General features: G+C 48.1%; 1 long non-coding RNA gene across 1 annotated transcript; it reads left to right on the forward strand.

Moving 5' to 3' along the window:
* Positions 1 to 572: 572 nt before the first annotated feature.
* Positions 573 to 2,181, forward strand: LOC308578284. Its single transcript, XR_014003857.1, has 2 exons — positions 573 to 1,543; positions 1,586 to 2,181. It is a non-coding gene; the product is annotated as an uncharacterized lncRNA (long non-coding RNA).
* The last annotated feature ends 4,172 nt before the right edge of the window (positions 2,182 to 6,353 follow it).

The following is a 6,353-nucleotide window of genomic DNA, read 5'->3' on the forward strand; positions in this document are numbered from 1 at the left end:
TCTGGAGGTGTGGACGACTTGTCTGGAGATCTACAATGGGGTATCTCTATGGCAGGATGTCTTGAATCTGTCATCAGACTTCCAGGTCCAATTGGACGCGGCTGCGCCCTTAGGCTTTGGCTTGTACTTCAAGGGGCGCTGGTGTGCACTACGATGGCCGACAGCATGGCAAGGTCAGGCCATCACGTGGGATCTCACCTCTCTTGAGTTGTTTCCAATAGTGGTGGCCGTTCACATCTGGACGGAAGATTTTTGAGATCTCCGCGTGTGCTTCAGGACCGACAACCTGGCGGTCAGGAACATTCTAGCCAGGCAGTCATCTCGGTCTGAGAGGATCTCCTCCCTTCTGCGGGCGTTCGTCCTCCGGTGCCTTGAGTACAACTTAATATTTTCAGCCAAATTCGTACCCAGAGCCAATAATGACATTGCCGATGCCTTGTCTCAATTTCAGATACCTCGCTTCCGGTTGCTTGCACCTGGAGCACAACTGTTGCTCGAACCCTTTCCGGAGCACCTGTGGAATGTGGGAGACGCAAAGTGATACAGGGAGTATGGAGCCATTGAGGGTTGGGGCAGGTTACAACCTCACAGGGCCGAGGGCCGTAAGCCAATTTCTTACGGGTTATCACAGATACGCATAAAACTCAGGTCAATTTGCTGGTCCAGGTTCGAAGCACGTCTCTTTTCCGCAGCATACGCTATCGCCTTTTTTTGCGCGCTTAGAGTTGGTGAGGTGGTGTTTGAAGTTAGTGCACGAGGTTCAACACGCGGCCTCCGGTGCAAGGACGTGCAGTTGTCCGATTCTAACGTGACAGTTGATATACGTCAGTCCAAGACTGATCAGGCTGGTAAGGGTGTCCTAGTTAAGCTCGCGGCGTCGGCACAGCAGGGCCCATGCCCGGTAGAGGACACTAGGCGGTACCTCTACCTCAGACCGCCCGGCCCGGGTCCGTTTCTGGTCCATGAAGATGGGTCACCCTTGTTGAGGCACCAATTCACCAGAGTACTTCGCAAGGCTATTGAGGCTTGTGGTCTATCCTCCCAGGAGTACGCTGCGCACTCATTTAGGATTGGCGCCGCAACCACGGCCGCGCACCTGGGGCTACCGGCGGACAGGATCAAAGAAATGGGCCGGTGGAAATCCAATGCTTATAAGTCTAATATGTGACCTGCAGCTTTACCCTACTGATCTGCCTTTTCTTTTCTGTCTTTTACCCCCAGCTATGCTCAGGAGAAGCGTGTGGATTTGCGGCCACAGCATAGTTCATGGGGCCCGCGTACGAGCGGTGAGCTGCGGCCTTGCATATAATCTTGGCCTTCCACATGGTGTTCGAGTTTCCTGGCTTTCGAGAAGAGGCATGTGTTGGGAGGAGCTTATGCCATTGCTGTGGGAGAAAGTAGCCAAGTTCGGCCCTCCCGACATCCTTGTAATTCATTTGGGGGAGAATGACCTCGCTAACAGAAGGAGTGTGGACTTGTTGTGGAGCATAAAAAGAGACTTGAATGCATTTGCAGCCTTGTGTCCCAGAACAAAGGTGTTCTGGTCCTCCTTCTTGAAACGAACTATTCGGCGCGGTGCGCAAAGGTCCTCCTTCTTGAAATGAACTGTTTGGCGCGGTGCGCAAAGCTGTATGGCCATTGAAAGAACCAGGAAACTCGTAATTCGGGCGGTAGCCCGTTGAGTGCGCTCTATGTATGGCCGAGTCATTTATCATGACCGTATCCGGATCGGCGACCAAGCTTTATACCGGAATGACGGCGTCCACCTATCGGATCTGGGGAACGACATTTGGTTAGCTAGTGTCAGCAAAAGCATCTGGGATTGGTTGCAGCTTTGAAGGTATTGGCGGCGAGCCTTTAGCTCGGGTGGCGGTTAGGCATTGGAATAATGTGTTGTGGTGTGTCGAAGTGCTAGGTGTGGCCATCGCCTATGCCTTCAATTTATAGGGGTATTCCGGTAAAGGAATCTGCCGGTCGTGTATTCCGTCCGAAGCCTGCTTGGCGGGAGGCCATGGCACGACCCGCAGTGACATCAGGGGTGAGCCTATAGTTGGATTAGCATCAACAGGTGATGAACCCCTGGTGAATAAACCCACTTGTTTTGCGATCCAATGCCTAAGCCAATACCTTTTCATTGCTGTAATCAATAAAGTTGTGGCCTTTTCTAGCCCATTAACCTTATATCACGTGTCCCTGTGTCTTCATTTTACTTCGCGGGGGTCGGGTCCTCGAACCACAACTTCACAATGTCTCTGCAAGTATTAACTTGGAATATTAGAGGTTTGAATTCCCCAGACAAGAGGAAAATTTTTTTTCATTTGTTGAGAAAGGAAAAATTGGACTTGATATGTTTACAAGAAACCCATGTGACCAGAACACATAGAAAAGTGCTAATTAACAAAATATTAGGACAAGAATTCATCTCATCAGACAAAGTTAAAAAGAGAGGAGTGGTGATTTATGCAAAGGAAAGTCTATCACCTAAATTTGTATTTAAAGACGATCAAGGAAGATATGTAGCTATTGAAATACAATTTCAAGGTGAGAAATTTTTGATAATAGGGATATATGCACCAAATGAGGGGAAATCAGAATTTTACAAGAAATTGCATGAGACATTGTTGGACTATATGGACTTAAACATTATTATGCTTGGAGATATGAATGGAGTGGTATCGACAAATATGGATAAGTCAGAAAGACAAGTGGTGACAAAAGACGGAAGACTACCGAAAACCTTTTTTGAAATGACAGACAATATGGACTTAATTGACATTTGGAGAACTAAGAACCCCCTAGAAAAAGAAGGGACTTTCTTTTCTGAAGCCCAAAAGACCTGGACAAGGATTGACCAAATCTGGATAACCAGAGGAATGGCTCCCAAGATTCGCAAAACGGAAATCTGCCCAAAAACATGCTCCGACCATAACCCTGTAAAGATGGAAGTGAAACCAACAGTGACTGGACCCTTCAGATGGAGGATGAATGACGCCTTGTTTAGAGATCCAGAAACTATTAAGAAGGCCCAAAAAACCATAAAAGACTATTTTGAGATAAATTTGAAGACTACAGTGGAAAAAAGAACAATCTGGGACGCAAGCAAAGCCGTGATGAGAGGGTTTTTGATACAACAAAATGCAATAAAGAGGAAAATCCAAAATGAAAAAAGGAGAAGATTTTGGAGAAAATAAGAGAAGGAGAGAAAAAACTTAGAGTTAAACCAAAATCCCAAGAGATCTTGAGAGAAATTAAGTTATATCAAGTACAATACGTGAAATTGATAAATCAGGACATTGAATGGAAAGTTAAACAGATGAGACAAACACCTGTCCCAGCCACCCCGCTTCGGAACGCTGCTCCGAAGCGGGGTGGGGGGGCGGGAGCACCTGCCCCAGCCGCCGGGCTTCGTAGCGCTGCTGCAAGCCGGGCGGGGGGTGGGAACACCTGCCCCAGCCACCCCGCTTCGGAACGCTGCTCCGAAGCGGGGTGGGGGGGCGGGAGCACCTGCCCCAGCCACCGGGCTTTGTAGCGCTGCTGCGAAGCCGGGCGGGGGAGTGGGAACACCTGCCCCAGCCACCCCGCTTCGGAACGCTGCTCCGAAGCGGGGTGGGGGGGCGGGAGCACCTGCCCCAGCCGCCGGGCTTCGTAGCGCTGCTGCGAAGCCAGGCGGGGGGTGGGAACACCTGCCCCAGCCACCCCGCTTCGGAACGCTGCTCCGAAGCGGGGTGGGGGGGCGGGAGCACCTGCCCCAGCCACCGGGCTTCGTAGCGCTGCTGCGAAGCCGGGCGGGGGGGTGGGAACACCTGCCCCAGCCACCCCGCTTCGGAACGCTGCTCCGAAGCGGGGTGGGGGGGCGGGAGCACCTGCCCCAGCCGCCGGGCTTCGTAGCGCTGCTGCGAAGCCGGGCGGGGGGGGGGTGGGAACACCCGCCCCAGCCACCCCGCTTCGGAACGCTGCTCCGAAGCGGGGTGGGGGGGCGGGAGCACCTGCCCCAGCCGCCGGGCTTCGTAGCGCTGCTGCGAAGCCGGGCGGGGGGGGGTGGGAACACCTTCTGAAGGCGGGCGGGGGGCGAAAGTCTTTGTCCCCCCCCTGCCTGCCTTCCCAGGGGCTTTTAAATCGCCCCGGACAGCGGAGAAGTCCTCCGCTGTCCGGGGCGATTTTAAAATGCCGCCCGCCAGCATTTTAAGATCGCCCGGACAGCGGAGAAGTCCTCCGCTGTCCCAGGGTTTTTAAAAATGCTGGGGGTGAGAAGAAAAGCCCTTGCCCCCCCCCCAGCCTTCAGAAGAGGTCCGGGGACAGACTGTCCCCGGACCTGGTCTGAAGGTGGTTTCCCTAGGAACGCATTAATTGATTTTCAATGCATTCCTATGGGAAACCGTGCATCGCAAGACGAAAAAACCGCAAGACGAAGAGACTTGCGGAACGAATTAATTTCGTCTTGCGAGGCACCACTGTACAAAAGCAGTTTTGATTTTTGTGGATGCGGAGAAAGCCTTTGACAATATTTCTTGGAGTTTTATGAAGAAAAATCTTCAGGGGATGGGGGTTGGACAGAACTTTGAAAATGGTATAGGTGTGATATATTCCGAACAAAAAGCTAAATTGATAGTGAACAATATGGTTACTGAAGAGTTTAAAATAGAGAAAGGGACACGACAAGGTTGCCCAATTTCCCCATTGCTTTTTATTTCTGTCCTGGAGGTTCTCCTAAACATGATTAGAAGGGACCATTTGATTCAGGGTATTCAGGTCGGAGCTAAACAATACAAACTTAAAGCTTTTGCAGATGATCTTGTTATGACACTACAGGAGCCGATACCTAGTACCAAGAGGGCCTTAGAAGTAATCCAGGAATTTGGCCAAATGGCAGGTTTAAAATTGAACAAATTAAAAACTAAGGTTCTGGAGAAAAACTTGACACCAATAGAAAGAGAGAGGTTTCAGAATGAAACAGATCTAACATTAGTAAAGAAGGTAAAATACCTGGGGGTGAACATGACATCTAAGAATGTAAATCTATTTAAAGATAACTATGAGAAATGCTGGTCAGAGGTGAAAAAAGATTTAGAAATTTGGACGAACCTGAAGCTTTCCTTGCTGGGTCGAATTGCTGTTATTAAGATGAATGTATTGCTGAGGATGTTATTTTTATTCCAATCATTGCAAACTATTGACAAGATGGACTGTTTCAAGAAGTGGCAAAGAGATATATCTAGATTTGTCTGGCAGGGCAAAAAGCCCAGAATAAAACTTAAAATTCTTACTGATGCTAAAGATAGAGGGGGGTTGACCTGCCAGACTTAAAACTTTATTATGAGTCAGCAGCTTTTTGCTGGCTGAAGGAATGGCTGCTTCTTGAGAATACTGATGTTTTGGATCTTGAAGGGTATGACAATGTATTTGGGTGGCATGCATATCTATGGTACGGCAAGATAAAAGCACATAAGGCATTTAAAAACCATATTGTCAGAAAAGCATTGTTTAATGTCTGGATAAGGTATAAAGACTTTTTGGAGAGTAAAACTCCAAGGTGGCTATCACCTATGGAGGCGAAAGCCTTGAAAAAACTCAACATGGAAGCCAAATGGCCAAAATACTGGGAAATTTTAGAACAGGAAGGTGATAAATTGAAATTGCAGAGTTATGACAAGCTTAAAGAGAAGGTGCGAGACTGGTTACATTATTTTCAAATAAGAGAGGTGTATAATTTGGACAAAAAAAATGGTTTCCAGGTGGAAAAATCAAAGTTAGAAACAGAATTGTTAGAACCCAATGCTAAGATACTTTCAAGAATGTATAATCTGCTGTTGAAATGGAACACTGAGGAAGAAACGGTAAAATCTGCAATGATAAAGTGGGCACAAGATATAGGCCATAATATTATGTTTGCTGACTGGGAGAAGTTGTGGACCACTGGGATTAAGTTTACGGCATGTAATGCCTTAAGAGAGAATATTATGAAAATGATGTATAGGTGGTACATGACCCCAGTCAAGCTTGCAAAAATATACCATTTGCCCGATAACAAATGTTGGAAATGTAAAGAGATTGAAGGTACATTCTTTCACCTTTGGTGGACGTGCCCAAGGATCAAGGCCTTCTGGGAAATGATATATAATGAACTGAAAAAGGTATTTAAATATACTTTCCCGAAGAAACCAGAGGCCTTCCTCCTGGGCATAGTGGACCAATCGGTGTTAAAGAAGGATAGAACTTTTTTTATGTATGCTACCGCAGCAGCAAGAATACTCATCGCAAAGCATTGGAAGACACAAGATCTACCCACTCTGGAAGACTGGCAGATGCAACTAATAGACTACATGGAGATGGCGGAAATGACTGGCAGCATCCGA

This window comes from Podarcis bocagei (assembly GCF_964188305.1).
Source record: "Podarcis bocagei genome assembly, chromosome: W".
NCBI classification, from domain to species: Eukaryota; Metazoa; Chordata; class Lepidosauria; order Squamata; family Lacertidae; genus Podarcis; species Podarcis bocagei.